The sequence below is a fragment of the Coffea arabica genome, chromosome 4c (assembly GCF_036785885.1).
Source record: "Coffea arabica cultivar ET-39 chromosome 4c, Coffea Arabica ET-39 HiFi, whole genome shotgun sequence".
NCBI lineage: Eukaryota > Viridiplantae > Streptophyta > Magnoliopsida > Gentianales > Rubiaceae > Coffea > Coffea arabica.
Window position 1 is genome coordinate 24,501,957 of NC_092316.1, and position 25,390 is coordinate 24,527,346.

The following is a 25,390-nucleotide window of genomic DNA, read 5'->3' on the forward strand; positions in this document are numbered from 1 at the left end:
GTCGCATGATCCTTTAGGCCTGGAGAGGATTTGTACAATATTTGAATCTGACGAAGTAAACATAGTAGAGATATAAAATTTGTTTTCCAGATTCCGTTTTAGTTTGCCATGTTTTGTTTTTACCTAGATGCTTTCTGCTGAATCTGCTGTGTTTAAGACAAACCAGATTTGACCAATGTCAAGGTTGATGGTTGATGATGTCCGTGTGTTTGATTTGTTAGATAATCGATTGTTGTGCATTTCACCGTAAGTTGGAGCTGTAAAAACTGGCAGCATAAAGTTATATGAATTTTCTAAAAAGGATCGCATGCTTTGTTGTTCGGATAAGAAAATTTTACAGAAACCCAGGGAATAGTAGAAAAAGGCTTGTTTGTTTGAACGTTGAATTTCTGGTTTTGATGTTTGGGAATCATAATTTTGTTGTTCGGATTGGTAAGCTGGCTGAGTTTTTCATCTGATGAACCCCTCACAAAGCATAACTAATGATGGTTTGAAAATTGCAGCGATTTGCTCCTTTCTTTGGCTGATATGTCTTGTATCTTTGGTAGTTACCAATCCAGATTTTCTGCTTTAATCTTGTAATGAAAATGGTTTTCTAATTGGTTGATGTTTAGGAGTGATGTTTTGTGGTTGTTGATGTTTGTGGTGGGCACTGAATCATAGCAGAAATTCTAAAAACCCCATAGCCGAAAGGCTGCAGAAACTCCCACCGTAGTTTTACATGATCTTCGCAGCAAATATCTTCATGGGTTGTATGATGTGGCTTTGAAAATCCTTGTACAGATGTCTAATATTTTGGCTGCTTTGTGTTTCAGTTTTCAGCATGTTTTTGTCCTGATTTGAGGGTTTGAGCAAAGGTTTTGAGTAAAGTTTGAGAATTCTTGCTGTCTCTTCCTTGTTTTTCTTGTTGAATACTCTCTGTTGGGATCAATAATGATAGATAATTATTGCTTAAAATTGATGTTTTGGGATGCATATGAGTTGAGTGGCAGACAATGAACTTTGTGTATTTGTTTTTGGGTTGAAACATGCGTGGTTTGGAGCTGCCAAAGATTGCAGCAGAAACGCATGAATGAAACTTATTGCCGAGAGGTTTTCATTTGCATGGACGTTTGCATGAAAATTTTGGAAAACTGCATTATGACCCCCCAAGTTTCCCCTTGTTCCACTAGGACCCAATCAATTGAATAATTTCATCAATTTGGTCCTTGGCAGTTTTAATTTTTGCAACTTCATTGCTTGCTTGCTTCAATTAGCCACCATGCTTTATTTAAATTGAACTTAATTCACAATTTTAAGAGTTTTATGACCGTGTGAGCCCGTGTTTGCATGTTTTCTTTAATTTTCCTAAATAAATTGGTACCTTGACCATTTCTTTTATTTTTTGAGGATAAATAAGTGACTTCACCCATTAGAGCTCCATTTTAAGGGAGGTATAATTTCTTTTACCTTATTGTCTCTCCTATGTGATCCAATGTGCTAATTGAAAATTTCATGTCTACTTGGCTTTCTTTAATTCCTTTCATTTTTAAGTTTTTCTTTTATTTTATTTATGGGGTATGTGTACACCTCTTGGCTTGTAATAGATAGGGCCTGGCGAGCATTTTGTCCAATTTCCCCTTCCCCCTTTTTGTTTTAGCTAGCAAATGTAATGGTTGCATGCCTATGTGTTATATGTTAAATGCTTTGTTAGGGCCTTGCATCTAGTCGAGCATGCTAAATGTTATGTGCTACGTGTTTATAAGTGATTCGCATGTCTACTCGCTTTTTATAGTGTGGATGAATGAAATGGATGAATGTACGTCACCACTGTAGACACCAAAATTTTGAGCCATTTTTATTTTATTAATAATTATATCTATTTGTTCCATAATTTTCATTTGGATATTTTTCTAGTATTTTTTATAGCATTTTTATTTCATTTTAGCTTTATTTCGTTTTTTAAGAATTTTAACATAAAATTTGGAAAATGGAAAAAGCACTCAAAAATATGCTTTAGTTGTTATTCTGACTTTAAGTTCACTGTTTTCTTGGAAAAAGAAGGAAAAAAGAGAAAATGAGGAAAAATAAAGGAAAAGAGGAAAATGAAAAATTACATTTTTTGTTGTTTATTGTTTTAGCTTATTTATTGCTAGCCAATGTCAATTAATTTGTTGTTTTTCTTTTTAATTTTATCATTTTCATTTTATTATCATTTTTTACTACTTTTCAAAAAAAAAAAAAAAAAAAAACGCAACATGCAAAAGCTGCGTGTTGCCGCAGCTTGCAAAAAAAAATTGCAGGAAGGCCTTGGGATGAAATTTGGGGCTTTAAAGGCCAGGTGTCTAGGACACCTGGAGGGGGGAGGAATCTAGAAGTATTATCTAGGTTTTGGTTGAAAAAGGGAGAGAGAGGGAAATCAGTGAGGGGGACGACAAAAAAGAGAGGAGGACAGCCGCAACTGGGGTGGGAGAGAAAAGAGCAGACGGCTTAGCAGAAAAATAGAACAAGGGGCAGGAGAGAAAGAGCTACGGGGAGTTACGGGGGGGGAACAAGAAGAAGAGAAAAAAACAGCGGCTAAGGAAGCTGAAGGCTGAGGCAAATAGCGGCTAGAAGTCTGAGGAGGAATCAAGGAGAACGACTGGAAAACCGAGGGCTTGGGGAGAGATTGGAAACCGCAAGAGGGTAGTGATTAGAGGAACGAAAAGAGAGTGAAGGGAAGTTACGGGAGAGGGGGATTGACGGCTGAGAAGGACAAAAAAGGAAAGAGAGGCAAAAGAAAGAAAAGGAGGCTGTGAAGAAAGAGGGAGATGGGCCGTGAGTTTATCAGGGAGGAAACCAGAAAGTCAGGGAGAGCTAGGAGCTGAGAGTGAGAAACAAGGAAGTCGGGCAAGGCTGAGAGGGGAAGAGGAATCAGAACCAGAAATGGCTTCCTGCAAAAAAAAAAAAAAAAAATTTCGGCAGAATAGACTGGTTTTCGGCACCTCTTACGGCATGGTTATCTCCTTTCTGGTTGCTCGAATTGATTGGGTTCTGATTTCTGCATAAACTATGAAGTCAGTGGAGGGACTTTTGTTCAGAAACGGTTCACAGAAAACAATTGGAAAGCCCTTAAATCTGGTCCTCAAATCAGCAGCGTGACTCCACTGGTGCGGACACGAAAGGGCGACGGAACAACCCAGCGGCTCTCTCACATCCTCTCCTGCTTTGATTTCGATCCAAAGACTCCCTCAGGTATCAATTGAAATTGATTTCTTAGCCCTTTCCATAACCTTTCGTGGCTGAAATGTGTCTTGCGCTGATTTGTATGTTGTTTGGTAGTGTTGTCGCTGTTAATGCTTACAGTTGTTTGCTGGTTTGTATTTCTTGTTCGCCTGCATTGTGTTTAATCTTGCCTATGTTCGGTCATTCGACTTCATTGAAGAGTGGAGGTTGGGTTTTGGTTTGAGAGGTTGTAAATCTGTCAAGGTGAAGTAGTGGAAGTTTGGCACGAAAAATTGCAGCAAACTGTTTTGGTTTTGTTTTTGTTTTGTGTCGAGTCCTGTCAAATGCAAGGAGAGTTATGATCAGTCCGAGCCTAATTGAGACTTTTGTTGCTTGCCTTTTGTTGTCCAAAGCTGCGCTTGTAACCTTCATGATGGCAAACAGAGATAGAAATCATTTTTTATGCGCATTTTTCTGATCCATGTTTGGTTTGATTAATTTTCCTAAAGTCTGAGCCGAGGTTTCAGCAGATGACCAAGCCATTTTTTTGCATTTTGTGTGTCCAAAAACTTGTTGGATGTCCCCTATTTCCCTGTCCCAGGTCCTTGCATTCGTGCGATTGAATAATTAGGACTTTGCCTGGAATCATCTCTTACCTTTGTTGTTTTGTTGCTGGTGCTTTCGGATTGTTTGAAATAAGTCTGTGGTTCACGTTGGCATATGGTTGGTAACCCATGTTTGTGTTCATCCCAAATTCCTGCTTCCAGATGTGTATAATGCTAGGATTCCAGTTTTGGTTGGGTCGAAAGTTTAGGTGGTGATCAAATGAAAAGGAAATTGCATCTGTCAAGATTCCAGAGTTGTGGAAATAATCGCAGCAGAAATACAGTTACAAAAATCTGTTTGCCGATAAGCTGTAGCTTGTATGAAGTCTGCATGAAAAAAAATGAATCATAATAATTACACTTTGTCCCCTAAGTCTCCCTTTATTCCACTGTGGCCCAAATAATTGAGAAAATTAATCAATTTAACCCCTCAAACTTCCTTTTCCTTTCAATTAGGCATCAGCTTTGTGAATATGGATGTTTAAGTTGTTTTAATGCTTTTACATCTATGTGATTATTTGTGGTTACTTGAACTTTCCATTACTCATAGGCTTTGAAATTCCCAAGAACGTTTCAATGGGCTTTGATTGATGGATTAATGGTTTTAATTGGGTTTTTGTTTGCTTCAAACTTTTGAGTATAAGTTGTTTAATCTATTTTGGGTGTTTTAAGCGCTTCAATTTCATGGTATATTCATTCCATGTAATTATTGGCTTATTTTACATTTACTATTAAATTGGTGCATTAATCCTTTGTTTAATGGTTTTAGCTCAAATTAGAACCTTTTCCATTCATTAGCTTCACAAGCAAGGGGACGGTATAATTTCTTTTATCTTTTTTGTCTCTCCTATGTGATCCAATGTGCTAATTGAGAATTACATGTCTACTTGGCTTTCTTAAATTTGCTTTAATTCCTTTCATTTTAAGTATTTCTTTTATTTATTAATGGGGTATGTGTACACCTCTTGACTTGTAATAGATAGGGCATTTTGTCCATTTTTCCCTTCCCCTTTTGTTTTAGTTAGTGAATGTAAATAGGTTCATTAGTTTGGTTATTTACCTTTGTTGCTACGTGTTAACTGTTTTATTAGGATATTGCATCTAGTTGAGCATGCTAAGTGTTACGTGCTACATGTTTATAAGTGATTTGCATGTCTATCCGCTTTCTATAATTATAAATGAATGTGATTGAATGAATGCACGTCACCACACTAGTCCAACGCTAGTTGTGGTTCCTGGTCTCGTATTCCACTAGTCCAACGCTAGTAGGAATTCCTAGTTATGGGCTAATCCAACGCTAGACCCAATAGGCCGTCCCTCTTTCGTTAGTGCATATTTTGCATGTTCATTTCATCTCATGCATTTTTCCTTAGTTTTTGTTATCATTTGGCATGCTCCTCGAATCCCTTTTTCCCTCATTTTTAGGTCTTTCCATTTCATGCTAGTTATAGGGTCCATTTGCTTGCGAACCCCCTTGGGTAAGGGAAACGAGCGAGTGTGGCTTCAAAATAGCCTTAGCACGCTAGTTTTCCCTTCTAATCAAAGGGAAAATTGAAATCACAAAAATTAGAGGTCATTCCCGTACCCGACCTGATGCATTCCTCTAAGTTCATGCATTTTCATATCATTTTCTCTTATTTTTCTCACTAAATATATATCTTAAATCCACATGCCATAATCACACACTTCTTCACTTTCTTTATTTTTGTCCTTTCACACATTGCACTCATTTTACTTATATTTACTATTTTCATTCACTTACACACGAGCACTTATATTTTCATTCATTCGCACACAAACACTTTCAAAATGCACACTTGCACTTTTCCTACACTACGCACACTTACACTTTTAATTTGAGTCATCATTTGCATCACTCCCGATTTTCTATGAGGTTTTCTTTATTGGCCGTCACGACTCGTGTGAATGGGACCAAAAGCCTCATAAGAGACATTTCTTAGATTTAGGATTGCATTTCTCATTCATTAGTCATGTCTAAATTTGCAATACATACTTTGGGTAGAAAAATTAGGAAAATAAGGGTTAAATCACGCAACTAGCCTTGGCTAGGTCGAAGGGGTGCCTTGGATTTTTGTCCTTGCCTTCCCCTTCGTCAAATGTGACTCCCGAACCTTTTTCTTTGTTTTACGTAGACTAAGGAGTCGTTCAAAAGGGTTTCTTGCTTTTTACTTAAAAAATTCACTTTTTGGGTGACTTGGTACACCCTAACTCTATACCAAGTGGCGACTCCATTTTTCATATAAAAAACCCTTTTTGAACTATTTTTCTTGGGTCAAATCGTCGCATTTTTTAAAAGTCCCATTTAGACCCATTTTTGTTTTTATCAACAAAATTCATTTTTCCCAAATCAATAAAATTCAACAAAAACAAAACATTTTATTTTTATCAAAAAGTGGGGCGCGACAACCACACTAGTCCAACGCTAGTTGTGGCTTCTTTTATCGTTTCCACTAGTCCAACGCTAGTCGGAATTCATAGGATGGGCTAGTCCAATGCTAGACCCAATAGGTTCTTTTTTTCCTTTTTCATTAAGTGCATGATCACTACATATCACGCATTTTTCCTTAGTTTATCATTTGGTATGTTCCTCAAACCCCTTCCCCTTCACTTTAGGACTTGCATCTCATGCTAGTTAGGGTTCATTTGCGTGAAAATCCCCCTTCCGATAAGGGAAACGAGCGAGTGTGGCTACTCGATAGCCTTAGCACGCTAGTTTTGCCTTCTAATCAAAGGGAAAATAGAAGTCGAAAAGTTAGGAGTCAACCCCCGTACCCGACTTGTTGCATTCCCCTAGGGTCATACTTTCATTTTTATCACTTCCATACTCTTTTAATCACATTTCTCTTACATTTCTCAATCCATTTTTTTTTTCACTACCTCCTTATCATTTATTTACTTTACTTCACAAATGAAATTCAAGTTTCACTTATATATGTACTATTCTATCTTCATTCATTTGCACACACTAATACTTTGATTTTTCATCCAAATTCACACATGCACCTTTTCATACACTTGCACACAAACACTTGGATTTTTCATACAATTTCACACGTTCACCTTTTTATACACTTGCACACTTGCACTTTAGCCATCATTTGCATTAATCGACCTCTATAAGGTTTTCCTTTATTGGCCGCCACAATTCATGTGGTTGGGACCAAAAACCTTACAAGAGACATTTTAGAATTTAGGTTTGCATTTTTCCTTCATTTTGCATTCATGTAGTACATCCAAATGTAATAAATTCTTTGGTTAAAACAAGAAAATCTTTGATTAAATCAACGCAACTAGCCTTGGCTAGGTCGAAGGGGTGCCTTGGATTTTTATCCTTGCCTTCCCCTTCGTCAAATGTGACTCCCGAACCTTTTTCTTTGTTTGCGTGGACTAGGAGTCGTTCAAAAGGGTTTCTTACTTTTTTCCTTAAAAATTCACTTTTTGGGTGACTTGGTACACCCTAACTCTATACCAAGTGGCGACTCCATTTTTCATATAAAAAACCCTTTTTGAACTATTTTTCTTGGGTCAAATCGTCGCATTTTCAAACCCCCATTTAGACCCATTCATTTTTCTTTTAAATCACGATTCATCTTCCAATCATCACAAAATCCATTTTTCAAACCATTTATTTTTCTTATCAAAAATGGGGCGCGACACCTGTCCAAGTGCTTGACCGGAAAATCAAAGAGCTCCGAAACAAGCAGATTCCGTTAGTGAAGGTACTATGGAGAAACCATGGGATAGAGGAAGCTACCTGAAAAGTGGAAGAAGAAATGCGAAAGAAATACCCAAACCTTTTCGGGAGTTAAGGTGAGAAATTTCGAGGGCGAAATTCTTTTAAGGGGGAGAGAGTGTGAGAACCCGTAAATTCCTCCTAAAATTTTCCTAGGGTTTTCCCCCTTAATGGCATGTTTTCTGCATTTTCTGGCTTAGGAAAAGTTTCTTGGTGAATTTTATGAGTAAATATAGTTTTTAGATGATTTTTCTAGTATTGGATAGTTTTTGAAAAATTAAGGATATATATCGGACGTGGGACCCGATAGTGCGAAAAGTTCGGAAAAATTCGGCCAATTAGGTTAAGTTTTGGATACTGGAATTAATTTACCGGGTGTTGTGAGATATTTAGAGGTACCAAGTGGATAGGTGTATGAGAGACAAAAAAGTTAGGCAAGTCATTAAATGAGGTGACAAGTGTCACCATGTGATTGGGTTGAGTTGTCCACAACTATTCACCTTTTGACCTTTTTACCAAATTGGTTAAAATAGCTTAAAATTGACCAAAAATCTTCAAAAAACATCAAGAAGTGGCCGGCCCTCTCTTTCTCCCTTTCTCTCTCTCTTACTCCAAGCACAAGGAAGAAAATACTTCAATCTTGTTCCAAATCATCAAAACTAGCCATCCAACCTTGAAATTACTCCATAAAACCTCTTCAATTAGAGTTAGTGAGTGGATTTGTGGAGTTGTTTGGAAAGTTAAGGTGGTCAATAGCTCTCTCTCTCTTGTTCTTGAGGTAAGTTGTGAAGAACCACCCTCCTCCTTTAATTGATGCTTAAATCATGATTAGTGGCAGTAAGAGATGCAAGTTTATGGATTATTTCTTGATTTCTGGTTGAAATGATGAAGTTTTATTATTTTTGGGGATTTTTCTGTTTTAATATAAGCATGATTGTATGGTTATCTATGATGATTGGAAATGGTCTATAATGACTTAAGGAGGTGGGAAAAGTGATTAATTGCAACCAATTTCTGGTTTGGAAGAAAAGTGATTAATTGCAACCAATTTCTTGAGGGGGCATTCTGTCCGAAATTTTAGGTCCTAGTTAGAGGCCGAATTGGCCTTAGCTCAAAACATGAAAGTTGTAGGGAATGACATTCTAGAGGTGTCTACAAAATTTCAGGTCAATCGGAGTAGTGTAGAATGAGAAAAGTCCAAATTACTATTGCTGTTCTGGTTTTACCCGAATGTAAGGATTGCGCCTGTAATTGGTTGTTTTGGCTGGAATTGCTTCTGAATTGGTTGTTCAGGCCTTCTGATGAAATTTATCCCTGTTTCTTAGCTTTCAGCTGGTTTTGGAATTTCTGGATTTGGACTTGTAGAGCCTGAGTTATGATGTTTCCTCTAGAATGCGTTTTGGTGAATCTGTTTTACGTTTTTGATGCAGTATCTTGAATTTTTTACCTGTTTGCCCTCAAAACTGGGTTGAGTGACCTTCTGCGATGTTGTAGCCCTGTCGTTTAGCTTTGAAATGGTGGGTCTTCCACCCTCATTGATAATCGTAGTGAAATTGGTGGCATTACCGCAAAACGAGGACAAAAACTGTTTTTTAGGGCCAAAGCTAATTACATCTCCAAAATTTCTGGTTTCCTTTAATGTTTGTATATGCTTATGGAACCCTATTGGGGTCATGTTTGGCCTTGGTTTATGACTCGTTATCGAGTCTCATTATATTTGTTTGCATGTTTTAGGACGTGATCGTGGTGCACAACGTTCTTTTGACGGAAGTGCATGAAACCACATTTGCGAGCTTTGTGAGTGTACTACTCACTTGTGTGCTATTATATGGCTTTGATATTTGAACTTGAGATGTTGAATATTAATTGATTGATGTGAGAGTGTACTTTATCACTCTCACTTATTGTTTCGCATGTTATTGGAAAGTTATTGGAATGTTATATGAGATGTTATATGAAATGAAATGCATGACTTGGTGTCGTTTGGACGAGTCTCCAACGACTACAAATGTTATTAATGAGCTCAACCCCATTGGTAATTGATTGAATCGAGCCGGCGAGGGCTTGGTCGTGCCAATTAATGTGCCATGGGGCAATGTTATATGGAATCTTGTAGTATGAGAGACTCTCGATTCCGGTTTACTCGAGTAATACCACAATGCAAGTGTTTGGATTTCGGGCCCGGTTGGGGAATGTTAGGTGGAAGGAATGGAAGTAAAGTGGAGTCTACGGTTGGTTATTGTTGAACATTGACGGAGAGTCACTGACGTCCGATCAAGAAATGCAAACGAGGAAAAGGGCTCTTGAGAGCCATCTGTATCCTTTTATCACCATATTTGACGTGTGCCTTTGCTTATTTTACTATATTGAATGAAAGTTTGATGCTTATATGCAATTGGTTGCGTAAGTGATAGTATCTCACTGGGCAATTAGCTCACACCGTTCCTTTTGTTTTCCTTACAGGCATATGACTACTTTTGGAATGATTCTTGCTAGTTGGTTGCTGAATGAACTAGATGAATATTTCTTTTGTATTGTATATGAAGTGGGACCCTAAATGTATCTTTAGGGCCGTTTTCACTTTAATTTGGCAAACCAAACATGTAGTAACTTTTGGATTACTTTTGTATGCCATTGTGGCTTGTAATTGCAAAATGTCAAGTGTATATGTGTTTTAATGTTTGGTTGGGTTCTGACGCGTCGGTTACTATTCATGGCCGACTCCGGATTTCATTTTTTTTTATTTTGGGTTATTTTGCCCTTTTGCCTTGTTTACGCGCGTTATAAGTTCCGGAACGAAATAGATCGCTCTAAACTGCACCGTTAGTCCTGGCGAGAGCTGGGCAGGCAGTCCACTAATCTCTTTGGTTCGCCTTAGGGGAAGGTGGGGCTGTCACAAATCTTCTGCAAAATCTATGGCAGGAACTGGACCAATATCGGTGTGTTCAGATGTTGTGTAGTGAAGATGCAACCACCTTGAAGAACTTTATCGAAAAGGATAGAGTTTATGACTTCCTTGCAGGTTTGAATGTGGAATTTGATCAGGTCAGAGTCCAAATACTGGGGAAGGAAAGATTATCATCTCTGAATGAGACAATATTATTGATCCTCGCTGAAGAGAATAGGCGAGAAGTCATGTTAGAGCCTAAAACATTAGAAGGCTCGGCAATGATTTCTACAAAGTCAAATAAAGACAATTTGGTGCACGTACTGCAAAAAATCACGCCATACACGAGATGATTGCTTCAAACTCCATGGGAAGGAACAAGTCCTTAGTCGTAAAGGAGGATTCAAAGGGGGAAAAGCCCACTTAACTACTGGAGAAGACCAAACACAAGAAAAATCCAACCAGGCTGGTATGGGAGAGTTCAAGAAAGAAGAAATCGAAAAGCTAAGAAACTCCTAAATTCCCTTGAAAAGTTCTCTAGTACGTGTTCATTGGCTCAATCAGGTAAGTATCTTAACTCTTATGCTTTAAGTGCCTCAAGCATGTCTTCTCTAGGCTCTTGGGTCATCGACTCAGGAGCTACTGACCACATGACTCACAGCCCAATCAAATTTAGAACATACAACCCATGTCCTGGAAATAGAAAAATTAATATATTGCAGATGGATCTCCTATAACTGTTGCAGGCCTAGGGACAGTAAATCTATCAAATTCTTTGTCCCTAAATAATGTGTTGCATGTCCCAAAATTGTCCTCCAATCTCATATCCATTCATCAAATAACCAAAGATCTGAACTGTAAAGTAACTTTCTATTCTATTCACTGTGTTTTTCAGGATTTGGTTACGAGGAGGACGATTGGACTTGGTAAGGTGAATGATGGGCTTTATTACCTTGAGGAGATGAGTGGCAACAAGAAAAACAAAAATCAGTTATCCCTCACCTGCTCCTCAAATAATGAATCCGAAATTTGGCTTCATCATTTCCGTCTTGGTCATCCATCCATCTTTTATTTTACTTAAAAGCACGTTTCCTTCACTTTTCAAGAATGAAGATGTTAGTAGTTTTCATTGTGATACATGTGAAATTGCTAAACATCATAGACTATCATTTCCATTGAGTAAAACAAGATCTACTAGACCTTTCTCTTTGATACATATTGATATTTGGGGGCCTTGTAGAATTTCTAGTATTTCTGGAGCAAAATGGTTTGTCACATTCATTGATGATTGTACTAGAACTACTTGGTTATTTCTTATGAAAGAAAAATCAGAAGTAAGCAGTATTTTTCCAATGTTTAATAAAATGATTTGTACACAATTTGGAAGTTTGATTAAGAGAGTAAAATCTGATAATGCAAGAGACTATTTTAATCAAATTCTCTCATCTTTTTTCCAAAAAGAGGGTATAATACATGAGTCATCTTGTGTAGATACACCCCAACAAAATGGGATTGCTGAACAAAAAAATAGACATTTACTCAATGTGACTCGAGCAATTTTGTTTCAACATAAAGTTCCAAAACTTTTTGGGGGGAGGCTGTTTTAACTGCAGCACATTTGATAAATAGAGTACCTTCAAAAGTACTAAATAATTAGAGTCCCATTGCTGCTCTTTCCGTTTTTTACCCTGATTTTAATGTCTCTTACACATTGTCATCCAAAGTGTTTGGTTGTGTTGCTTTTGTACATGTTCATGCACACCAAAGAGGAGAACTTGATCCAAGAGCTTTAAAATGTATTTTTGTGGGATACTCAAACACAAAGAAAGGATATAAGTGTTATCATCCACCTTCAAAAAAAATTTCTACCTCCATGGATGTCACATTTGTTGAAAATGAACCTTACTCTCAAAGTAACAATCCTCATCCCCAGGGGGAGAGTTCTTGAGAAGATAAGAAATTTCTCCTTGATCTTCAAAGTCCCACACTAAACTTAAAGTCTTTCAAACCTGACCATACACCAAATTCCAAAGGAGAACATACTAGCGGTAAACCTGAACCTGAATTTGAAGTTGAACATGCCAGTAAAGAAATTGAACCTGATGTTGGAGCTGAGGGAAAATCTGGTTAAAATCCAACTACACCACTCAAGGTCTACTCAAGGACGGAAGTTCATATTTCTGAACCTGTGCAAATCTAAGAATCTGAACCACAATCAGGTACTGAAAATTATGTTCCTTTGTGTGTTCAATCTAACTCTGCTCCTTGTGAATTTAATGATTTAAACTTGCCTATTGCTGTTCAAAAAGGAACACGAGAATGCACTAAGCATCCAATCTCAAATTTCGTGTCTTTCCATAGACTCTCTCCACAACATAAAACTTTCCTTACCACCATCAACTCCATTTCAATCCCACAAACACTAAAAGAGGCACTTAGAAATAAGAACTGGTTACATGCTATGAAAGAGGAGATGAATGCCCTAGAGAGAAATAAGACTTGGGAAATTGTATACCTGCCTAAAGGAAAGAAAACAGTGGGGTCTAAATGGGTGTTTACTTTGAAATATAGAGCTGATGGTTCATTAGAAAGGCATAAAGCTCGGTTGGTCGCAAAAGGATATACACAGACATATGGGACAGATTCCCAAGAGACCTTTGCACCCGTTGCAAAAATGAATACTATGCGTGTTCTTTTGTCTTTAGCCGCTAACTTTGGTTGGTGTTTACAGCAATTTGATGTTAAGAATGCGTTCTTACATGGGGATTTAGAAGAAGAGGTGTGCATGGAACCTCCACCGGGTTTCAATGAAATGTTTTTTGAAAAGAAAGTGTTCAGGTTAAAGAAAGCTTTATATGGATTAAAACAATCGCCAAGGGCTTGGTTCGGAAGATTTACTAAAGTGATGCTAGCAATGCAATACAAAAAAAGTCAAGCAGATCATACCTCGTTCATAAAACATTCAAATGGAGGTGTTACAGCTCTACTTGTATATGTAGATGACATCATCATCACCGGAAATGATCCAATTGAAAGAGAAACACTCAAAAGTGCTTAGCAAAGGAGTTTGGAATTAAAGAACTAGGGAGGCTGAAGTATTTTTTAGGTATTGAGGTGGCATACTTAAGTAAAGGCATCTTTGTTTCCCAACAAAAGTATGTCTTAGACTTGTTTAAAGAAACAGGCAATCTTGGATGCAAGGCAGCAAGCACACCCATTGAGCCTAACTTGAGATTGAATGAAGAGAAGGATGATAGCACAGTAGATAAGGGAAGATATCAGCGGTTGGTTGGGACACTGATATACTTGTCCCATACAAGGCCGGACATAGCATTTGCTGTAAGTGTAGTAAGCCAATTTATGCATGATCCAAGAGAGAAACACTTGCAGGCTGTCAATAGAATTCTATCCTACCTGAAAGGGACACCGGGTAGAGGAATTTTGTTCAAGAAAAATGAAGGATTGCTCATAGAGGCATATATTGATGCTAAAATGCAGGTTCTGTTGTAGATCGTAGATCAACTTCAGGATAATGTACATTTCTTGGTGGGAACCTAGTAACATGGAGAAGTAAGAAGCAATCGGTTGTTGCAAGATCAAGTGCTGAAGCAGAGTTTAGAACTATGGCTGATGGAGTTTGTGAATTGCTATGGCTCAAAATAATACTTGATGATCTTAAAATCAAGTGGGAAGGACCTATGAAACTCTATTGCGACAACAAGTCTGCCATCAACATTGCACACAATCCAGTGCAACATGATCGCACAAAGCACATCGAAGTTGATAGACATTTTATTAAAGAAAAGCTGGACAGCGGCATGATTTGCACACCATATGTAGCATCAAATAATCAATTGGTAGATGTCTTAACTAAGGGAATGCCAACTTCCAACTTTGAAGACATTACGTGCAAGATGGGAATGGAAAATATCTATTCACCATCTTGAGGGGGAATGTTGAAAATCTAGAATATCTTTTTCTATGTATATCCCATGATTTCTGCTCTATTTTAGGATAGAATAATTTACTCCTAATGTATTTTAGGATAGAATAAATTAGCTCCTAATTTTTAGGAAATTACAGATTTCATGGAGTTTGTGACACCCCGAAAAAAAATGAGTTTGAGAACCCGGAAATTTTCTAATTTTCTAGGGTATATTTTTTTTTAATCGCCCGCCTTTTCTACATTTTCTTGATTAGAAAAATTCCCCAGATAAAGTTTATGAGCAAAGATAGTTTTAAAATGATTTTTCTAGTATCGGTTAGTTTTTGAGAAATTAAGAGCGTATTTTGGACGTGGGACCCGCTAGTGCGGTAAATGCATTATATTTTTGACAACTTGTAGGAATTTTGTATTGAGTGATATTATTTTACAAAGTGTTAAGATATTTGTATTGGAGAGACAAAAAGATAAGTTTTACACCTAAAGGTGACAAGTGTCACTATCCTATTCACTCTTGGACTTTTGACCATCTTACCTTAACTTTACTAAAACCAAAATTTGACCAAAAATCAAGCCATTTCTTCCTTCTCATGGCTGAAACTTGGAGAGCAAGAGAGAGAGAAAAACCTTCATCTTTCACTCCAATTTCTTACTTCAATCTTGAGTTTTAACCGATGGAATTGCAAATCACTCCATAAAAGTTGGTTACTAAGGAGATTCCAAGGTCTTGGTGGAGTTATTTTGGAGAAGGAACCACTAAGCTACTATCTTTTGTGAGGTATCAAGGTATGGTGTGTAAAGATTCATTGTTTGTTTCCAATAATGGTGAATTAGTAACTTGAGATGGCTAAAGAGATGGTTTTATGGATTATATCTTGATTTTGGTTGAATTGGTGAAGTTTTATAATTATTGGGGATTTTTCTGTTTTCATATGGATATGATTATGGGGTCATGTATGATGATTGTAAATGATGTTTAATGACTCTAGGAGGTGGAAGAAGTGATTAATTGCAACCAATTCCTGTTTTGGACCAAAAATTGAAAAGTGAGGGTTTTGTGATGAACATTCTGTCCGAATTTTTAGGTCCTAGATAGAGGCCGAATTGGCCTTTGCTTAAAACATGAAAGTTGTAGGGAATGACATTTTAGAGGTACCTACAAAATTTCAGGTCAATCGGAGTAGCGTAGAGTGAGAAAAGTCGAAATTACTATTGCTGTTCTGGTTTACCCGAAATTGGGATTTGCGACTGTAATTGGTTGTTTTGGCTGGAATTGCTTCCGAATTGGTTATTGAGGCCTTCTGATGAAATTTAGCCCTGTTTCTTAGCTTTCAGCTGGTTTTGGAATTTCTGGATTTGGACTTGGAGAGCCTGAGTTATGATGTTTCCGCTAGAATGCGTTCTGTGAATCTGTTTTTGTTATTCTGGTGTAGTTTCTTGCATTTTTGACCTGGTTACACTCGAAACTGGGTTGAGTGACCTTCTTCAATATTGTAACCCTATCTCTTAGTTTCGAAACGGTGTATCTTTTACCTTCATCCGACAATCGTAGTGCCTTTGGTACCATTACCGGAAAATGACGTCAAAACTGTTTTTCTGGTTTTGAGCTTAACTTTCATTTCCAAACTTTTCCCTAGTTTGACTTGTACTAGTACTACTTGGAGTTTGCTGAATGGCTATTGGATGAACTTGTTGTTGTGTGTGTACCTTTGGGTTGGAATGAGGAAATCATGAAGCCATGACGGCTGGAAAAGTAAGCAAATTTAGGGGAAGTGCTGTCCGAACTTTTAAAGGATTTGTTTGCATTGAGTTTGTGATCTAAGACTTGGGTTTGAGCAAGGCAATGATACATGATGGATGATTTCTGAGCCATTGAGGTGAGTGACCTCAAACTATTTCTGAAGTTATTTATGAACCGTTTCCTGCATTATTTACTTTTGAGCTGTTTCCAAAGTTACTTTTGTACCGTTTTCTTGCATTATTTACCTTTAAACTGTTTCCAATGTTACTTTTGAACTGTTTTCTTGCATATCATGCGTGCTTGCATATGAGTGTTCCTTGTTTGCTATATCACTTGATTTATTGGCTTGTTATTATTGATTGATAATATGTTAAGTGCTTTCAATGATTGTTAAAACGAGTTTTCTAGGCGAATGTGTACTTTATTGCACTCGACCTAAATAAATATGAAATTTTCAATGATTAATGATTAAATGCTAGTTGCGCATGAATGTAAGCCGTTTGGCTGAATTGGGCCCTGCCCTTCGATACCGATCGACTCGAGCCAGAAGCGGACTCGGTCGGGCGATATGGTGACCCTGGGTGAATTTGGTATACTCGAGTATTACCTTGTAGTCCGGCTACGTTCGGATGGGTGGAGTCCGGCTACGTCCGGATGGGTGGAGACCGGCCAACGTCCGGGAAAAAAAAAAGATGAACGAGGGATTATTTATAAAAAAATGAACGTATCCTTTTCATGAATGTTACTATCGCTTTCCATTGTACATGTTTCTTATTATTGATACTCCATATTTAATGTTTTGTAAATGCTGTAATCGTTTCTGGACTTATCATTTGATTTATGACATCATTGAAAAGAAATATTGTTAAACCGATTTGATTACTGATTTTCTGGTTACTCGCTGAGCTTCTAGCTCACCCCAAAAATATTTTATTCCCCTCCACAGGGCTCAAGGCAAAGGCAGGACTTGTTGTGCTTATTCACGTGAATGGATGGCCTATATCTTGTACAGTTTTGGATTTGGAATCATTTGATATATAGTTGGGAATTAGTTTCCGCTGCATTTGTGACATGTAATTATTGGAGACTTGGATGTATATTTGTGGACCATGTGATGTATATTTGAGGTTTATTCTTGTAATTCATTTGAGGACTTTAGTGAACGACTGAGTCCCGGCGAGAGCCGGACAGGCGGCCCGCCGAACCCTCTGGTTCACCCTAGGGGGAGGTGGGGTCGTCACAGAGTTGACAAAAGTCAAATTCCATTTGTATAAATGTTGTACAGAGCCTAGAACAAAAGATATGACAGAACAATTCAGTTTTTCTTTTTGTTCACTATATACTCAATATGCATAAAAAATTTCCAAGTCTCTATGCAGATAATCAAAATTCCATTTTTAAATGAATAAAATTTTGATTTTTAATGCACCTCTTAGCATTAAGTTGTAATATTTTTTTTGGGCACAATAACACTCAGCGTGACAGAAAAACTCCAAGAAAGATGCTATTTTAGAAATAAGAAAAAAATTAGCATTATGGACAAAACAAGACAACTTTGAATAACATAAAAAGTTTCATTTTTCATGTAATCCAGCTAAATTTTATAATTTCTGTGACAACCCCACCTCTCCCTAAGGCGAACCAGAGGGTTCGGCGGGCCGCCTGCCCAGCTCTCGCCGGGACTCAGTTGATCACTTCAAGCAACTACCGGAATAACCATAAGAATAACATAATAACGATCCAAAACCTAAACAAAACTTATCTACATTACTATCTCAAGAGGAAGTACAACCGTCGAATATACACAGGTTCCCAATTCACCATACAACCAACCCGTGCCAAGCACTAGGGTGAGAACCATTACAAAAATCAAAAACTAGACCAAGCTAGTATGCCAAGATCCCGTCCTCGCGCGTCTTCCCCTGCTAAGGAAAACAAAACTAAAGGGGTAAGCTATATGCTTAGTAAGTAAACAGGGGCAAAAGCGTAAATTTCACGTAACAACAGTGACATAGTAAGAGTAAAGAAAAAGCAGAAAAATAACATCACATAATAAGGATACAGGTGGCTCCAAAGCCAATTCATATGCCATGCGTGATCTCCTGCCGACACTCCGTCGACCATACTTAATGGTCCGTAGAACTTCACTTGTACACCCACCGACACCTTATCACCCTCACTGGCCAGTCACCTCACAAACTTGCCCGGGCGAACGAAATCACAAACTTGAGCTTGAGTCACAAGCTCGGGTCACAAACTTGGTCCACATACTCGGTGAACCGGATTCACAAACTTGGTGACCTCCAACCAGGTTGGACTGACTTCGACCAAGCCCTAACCGGCTCGAATAGTCCATCTAGGTCAAGAGCTCGCCCCAAACTCACAAACTTCACAAAATTATTCAAAATCACCCCGAGCCACAAGCTCAAGGGTTTTAGTTCCAAAATGATTCACATACATATGTCATGTACAAATATGAGCGTAAATTCGGGTTTAGAGCGAGTGCGATAAAGTACACCCTCGCCTAAGTACCGTCTTCATACATATCGAAACACATAAGCAACTAACACATAAAAGCGGCCTGAATACTTACACAACGAACAAAAGGGCAAAATACGAAATTCGTGCCGCGAGGAGTAGCTAGTAGGCCCCACCGGCTCCACCTAACTCACCAACGTCTGAAATAGAAGATTGTGTCACAATATATCACAAACGGCTACTAACATACTTAAAACAAGCAAAACGGCAAAATCGGAACACGCAAGTGCGGAAACGGCAAAATTGGCACATGCAAGTGTGCGGAACGGCAAAAGGAACGGCCAAATCTGCCATCTCAAACCGTTTTGATCAAAGATTAGGCTAGGAAAGTCGGATCAAAGTGAACGAGATACTGTTTTGAAGCTATGAGAAAGGGCTACAAATCTCCTGAAGAAACTTTAATCTAGATCTGAATGGAAGCAGGTCAAAATTGTAGAAAACAATACCAGAAATTTACGTCTTAGGGTGACGAACAGGGTCGTTTGCTGGACCATAACTCCCAGATCACAAATCCAAATCAGGAAATTCCAAAGGCATTAGAAAGCTGAGACATAAGGCTAAAACTTTGATGTTTTGGCCAAGACCTGAATCCACTCAAAACAGAACGAAAATCGAGTGCCAAAGTACCCGTCAGAACTGTCCAGATACAAGGCAGTTCTGACGATCACTTTTGTTTCGGTCATAACAGGAGCTACGGAACTCGGATTTCGACGTACTTTATACCGTTTCGAAGCTGAGACCAAGATCTAAATTTCATATGAAGGCATCAGCACCCAGTTCGTACATGATCAACACGGAAAAACCCACGATCAGAAACTAAAATTCAAAACGTACACAAACTAATGTCTAAAACAGGCCTGAGGGTTTTGTCCATAACTCAGGATACTCTAATCCGTTTGACCTGAACTTTTACAGGTAGATTCAGGACTTAAGAGGCTACAATGTTGAAGAAGGCCACTCAACCCAATTTCGAGTGTAACTACATCAAAAATGTAACATATTATACCAGAATCTCATAACAGGTTCACAAACCGTATTCTAGTGCAAACATCATAAAACAGCCTATATAAGTCCAAATCCAGAAATTCCAAAGCCACATGAAAGCTTAGAAACAGGGATACATTTCATCAGAAGACCTCAATAACCAGTTCGGAAGCATTCCTAACCAAAATCACTAATTACAGGTGCAGTTCTTACATTCGGATAAAACCAGGACAGCAAGGGTAATTTCGACCTTTCTCACTCTACGCTACTCCGATTGACCTGAAATTTTGTAGGCACCTCTAAAATAACATTCCCTACAACTTTCATGTTTTAAGCCAAGGCCAATTCGGCCTCTATCTAGGACCAAAATTTTCGGACAGAATGCAGAACCAAGGAACCCTAATTTTCCAGATTTCTTCCAAAACAGAAATTACTTGCAATCTTCCACTTTTTCCACCCTCTAGAATCATTATATACCATTTCCAATCATCATATATAGCCACACCATCATGTTCATATTAAAACAGAAAAATTCCCAAAAATAATAAAACTTCATCATTTCAACCACAAATCAAGAAATAACCCATAAATTTGCATCTCATACAACCACTAAGCATGATTTAAGCATCAAGTAAGGGAGGAGGGTGGTTCTTCATGACTTACCTTTAAAACAAGAGAGAGAGAGCTATAGGTCCTTCTAGTTTTCCAAATCACTCCACCAATCAACTTACTAACACTAATAGAAGAGGTTTTATGGAGTAAGTTCAAGTTTCAATGGTTAGTTTTGATGATTTGGAGCAAAATGGAAGCAAAACTTGAAGAGTTTCTTCCTTTCTTTTTGAGAGAGAGAGCAGGCCAAGCTTGAAGAAAAATGGAAGATATTTGGTAAATTTTTTGTTTTATTTAGTAATTGGTAAAAGGTTGAATAGTGGTCTTATGTAAGAAACAATACTATGGTGACACTTGTCACCTCATTTAATGACTTGCCTAACTTTTTTCTCTCTCTTCCACCTATCCACTTGATACCTCTAAATATCTCATAACACCCGGTAAATTAAACCCAGTATCCGAAACTTAACCTAATCGGCCGAATTTTACCGAACTTTCCGCACTAGTGGGTCCCACATCTGATATACGTTCTTAATTTCTCAAAAACTAACCGATACTAGAAAAATCATCTAAAAACTATATTTACTCAATAAAAATTATCTGGGGGAATTTTCTAATAAAGAAAATGTAGAAAAAAAAATGGGCGATTAAATAGAATAAACCCTAGAAAATTTAAAAAAATTCTTGGGTTCTCGCACTCATTCTTTCGGGGCGTCACAATTTCACACCCAATACCATCCAAATATAATAGATGTTTGTCTAATGGAGAAGATGGGTTTGCAGAGTCTGATGGCAGTAGGGGTAAGCCGTAGGCAAAGAAAAAGTGGCAAGCGGAAGAATTTTTCCCAAATTCTTTCATTTTCTTTTGTTTTTAATTTTTTTTGTAACTAGCAATTGATTGTTTTCTTTAAATTTGGGTTTAATCTTTTCTTGCACGCATTGAGAGATTTGTTTATAAGCAATTTGCTTACAATTGATATGGTTAAAAGTGCGTATGCTAGTTCAACTACTGAACTTGGAAAACTTCAGAGTTTTCAGCATTTTAAATAATGAATCTGCAGCTCTCAGTACATTTTCCCCTCTTTGTCCCTCTTTCTATTTATTCTTAATTCATGATTTTTCTTTCTACCATAAAACTACCATTCACTTTATTCAAATCTTCTTTTTTCAAGCACAAATCATCCCTTAGCCATTTAGTTAACCATCGACCACCAATCTGACCTGTCCATTAAAATTAACAATTTAATTCTAATTTTACTATAATATCCAAAATAGGATGGAAAGATAAAAATTCACATAAGATTGCACTTGTTCTACTGGAAGGCATCCATTTTCATTATCACATGAAGACCACATCAAACTATTACATACTAATTTATTCTTCCTTTGAAAATTTTACTCCTATACCAATAAAAGACATATTAGACGAGTAGACCACTAAGTTAGAAGAAAAGCCACTAAAGGACACAATTAAAGTTATATTCAACATGATGCAGATGACAATAATCGACTACCTTAATGAAATGCTGTAAGCTACAGTTGGAGCATTGAATAATAACAAGGCAGAAATGAATGCAAAAGCCAAGCACCATCAGATAGGAACACAAAATAGCCAAGCAAGCAAAGCTAAAGAACCAAGAGATATTGAAACTTTTTCAGCAAATTAAACAAACCTGATGGATGCCACTTTCATGATCAAAAGCATTAGCTCCAACAATAGCCTTGTGTGGCTGGATATGCAGTCCACTACACTCTTCTACCTAGAGGATGAGAGCGTCCAAGAAAACCTGATGAACAAAATTCAACTGGAAGGATACTATCATCAACAGAAACTAATAAAGTCTCCGGCTGAATACCATCTTGCTTGTCATAACAATGTGTTGTGTGTTGATACCAGTGTAAAGGCCACCCATTACTTGTTATCCACGACACTTGATGGCCATCACAACCTACAGGGCAAGGTATCAAATTAATATGTAAGGTGTAAATTTTATCACAAAAAATAAATCAGGCCAACCTAAAGAATGTTCAAAGACTAACCATGGAGATGAAATTTTGATTAAAAATAACTATAGCTTTAACTTCTGTAACAAACATAAATAAAGCATCCAGTAACATATCAAAGGTTAGAAAAGCAATATATAAACAAAAGTAAAGTCACTTTAAAATTTTTAAACAAGCAAAGCAAGAGGACACTTGGCAAGTTTAGACTTGTAGACAATGTAGAAGACATGGAAATTAGAGGGAAACCATTATCCATGTAAACAATTGACAAAATCCAGTAAAGAAAGTTATGTCATACACACTGATCAAAGTGATGCATTCAAAGGTTGAAAATAAAATGTCAACAACTATTGGATTGTCCTGGCCAAGAAGGCTATTTTTGGACTGTGAAGAATAACACCAGTGGCATACATTAAGGTCAAAGAATAGGCCATAGCAGGAGCACCAAACTTGACAAAGGTCAAGTAAATTAACGAGAAAAAGAATCTCAGTTGCTCAAACATTTACACTTCGAACAAAAGTAAGTTATGAAGGGGGCCAAAAAAAAAGAGAGGTATTGGAAGCTTAAAAAAAAATTTTATTCTGTAATGTGAATTTAAAAAGCTTCTTAAATTCTTATATGAGTATGTAAAGGATTTCTTTTAATGCTACTCAAAAGGTCATTAAAGTCACCATGAAACAAAATCAGGACATCCCAAGTAATTCAAACCATAGTCTAACAGAAACCCTTAGCAGAAATTATGCAGTCACAGAACTAAGCATTGAAACATACACTAACACCCAAGTTTCAAGTGTTATCTACATCCCCATCTGGAAACCAATATTGATCATCAGATAAAACTCTCACAGTGAGAACAAAAGACTTTGATGGCTACCAAGATTTTTAAGTGTGTTATTTGACCCAAACAAAGGTGATCAACAAAACCTTTGTTCACAGACATCTCAGCATTATAAATTATTATTGAATTGCACCTACACTCCATCAGCAAATTTGCATCACTTTTGCTGACATCATATCATGACAGTGTCAACAGATGGAATGACCACCCCCTGCAATCACAATCCTCGAGCAAAATTTTCCATGTCTTTGAATGTTCTGTTTGCACAAAAATCTTGCCTTAAGCATTATACCACAAAAGAAATAATTTAAACTTCTACAACTCTCTCAGATAAATGAAGATCTAAAGAGACAAGATTCTCTATCTCCAAAATGTTATCTGATATTCTGCATGTCCACAGAATGGCTCCCATTCTAATTTCTCACATAAGTACCTCCCATCAGGAGAATTTCCACCTGTTGCATTTTGTCCAAGGATGTGATATGTTCCATGGATCTTCAAAGGCATGTACCAAAGTTCTTAGATAGACTTACAAGAAGTTCTCTACTTCATCCATATGTTTCAATATCCAGCTCTTAACTCATCATGCATGAACCCTTTTGCAAGTTAAAAGAGTAAACTTCAATAGATAAGATCAAAGCACCAACAATTTTGCCACATAGTCTTCCCGATATTGCAGGTGCATTAAGGAATGGAAAAATAGAATCAAAACTACTAATAACCACACTGCACCCAAATAAGGAATCCAAAAGATTCATACTAATATAAGATACACAGTGATTACTGACCTCCTCCAATGAAGCATTACCCGCTCTTTCACCAATGCCGTTGATGGTAACTTCTAATTGTCTTGCACCAGCAATTGCTCCCTAGGGTCAAATTAAACATAATGCAAGTTTAGCTTGAATTTGATAATATGTCACTCAAGTAAACAACAATGCAAGAGCACACTCCAATAGAGTTTGCGGTAGCAAGACCCAAATCGTTCTGGCAGTGTGTTGAAATGATAACATTATCAATTCCAGGGGTGTTTGCTTTTATGTCATTAATTAGTTGTTCAAATTCATCATGCACAAGAATGCCAACAGTGTCAGGTATGTTAAGGGTCGTTGCACCAGCTTTGATAACCTCTCCCAGAATTTCGTAAAGAAACTCCCTATTAGATCTACAAGGAAGGACAAGGAAGGACAAATAGAAATAGAAACAAACAGAAATACAAAACTATGAATAACTAGAAAAAGAAAATTATTAAAAAAAATTGCAAGAGAAATACTAATTGGAAATTAAAGAAGAGTGAAACCTTCCAGCATCTTCAGGGCTGAATTCAACATCAGGACAACCCAAACTTCTAGCATAGGCCACCATACTTCTAGCAGTTTCCAGCACCTGTTCTTTAGTCTTTTTCAGCTTATGCTTCAAATGAATCTCACTGGTGGCAATGAAGGTGTGTATCCTTGGCTTCTTAGCATATTTCACAGCCTCCCAAGCCTTATCAATATCCCTCTTATTACACCTAGAAAGCCCACAAATAACTGGCACATGGCCATCAGCACCTTCGGGGCTAACATTCCCGACTTCTTTAGCAATCAATTTGACGGCTTCAAGGTCGGCTTCTAAAGAAGCAGGGAAACCTGCCTCAATGATGTCAACACCCAGCTTTGCCAGCTGTCGAGCGATGTCCAGCTTCTGTGTGGTCGTCATTGTTGCTTCGGGAGATTGCTCGCCGTCGCGGAGAGTAGTGTCGAAAATCCGGACATAGTTAGGGTCAGATATGCGTTTTGGGATGTATTCAGGACGAGGACAAGACTGCTTCAGAGTGGAGATGGGAGGAGCAGAGGATCGGATTGAGCAGCGGACAAGGAAAGAGGGTTTAGCACGTTCGAGATTGAAATTGGGGGAAATTTGGGAAGGTTTGAAGAAAGCAGCAGCAGATGTAATGGCAGCCTTGGTGAAGGAAAATCTTTTCCAGAATTGAGGATTTGGGGACACCGAAGCTGCCATTTGCAGATGCCAGCTGAAGGGGTAGGCAGCAGAGAAGAACAAGGAGACTAGAACACTAAGGATTTCTAATTAGTAGTGCAGCATTATATAGGTTGTGATATTTAGCTCCTAATTAGACAGTAATTACTTAATTAACTAAATCCTAAAGATTTGTTTGATGAGTTATTTTCCTGAATGGGACACTCAAAAATTTATCATTTCTTAAATTTCTGACCACAGCATTCATCCAACTCTCTCTCATTTTCTTCATAAGGTTTCTATCTTTCTTTTACCGGCACAGGCAAAGGCTGTCAATGGTCCGA

At 37.6% G+C, this 25,390-nt stretch overlaps 1 long non-coding RNA gene and 1 pseudogene across 1 annotated transcript; one reads left to right on the forward strand and one right to left on the reverse strand.

Moving 5' to 3' along the window:
- Positions 1–2,209: 2,209 nt before the first annotated feature.
- Positions 2,210–10,197, forward strand: LOC140005329 (uncharacterized). The gene is made up of 2 exons (XR_011813150.1): positions 2,210–9,339; positions 10,006–10,197. It is a non-coding gene; the product is annotated as an uncharacterized lncRNA (long non-coding RNA).
- Positions 10,198–21,686: 11,489 nt separating this feature from the next.
- LOC113739133 (2-isopropylmalate synthase A-like) lies at positions 21,687–25,088 on the reverse strand (annotated as a pseudogene).
- Positions 25,089–25,390: the final 302 nt, after the last annotated feature.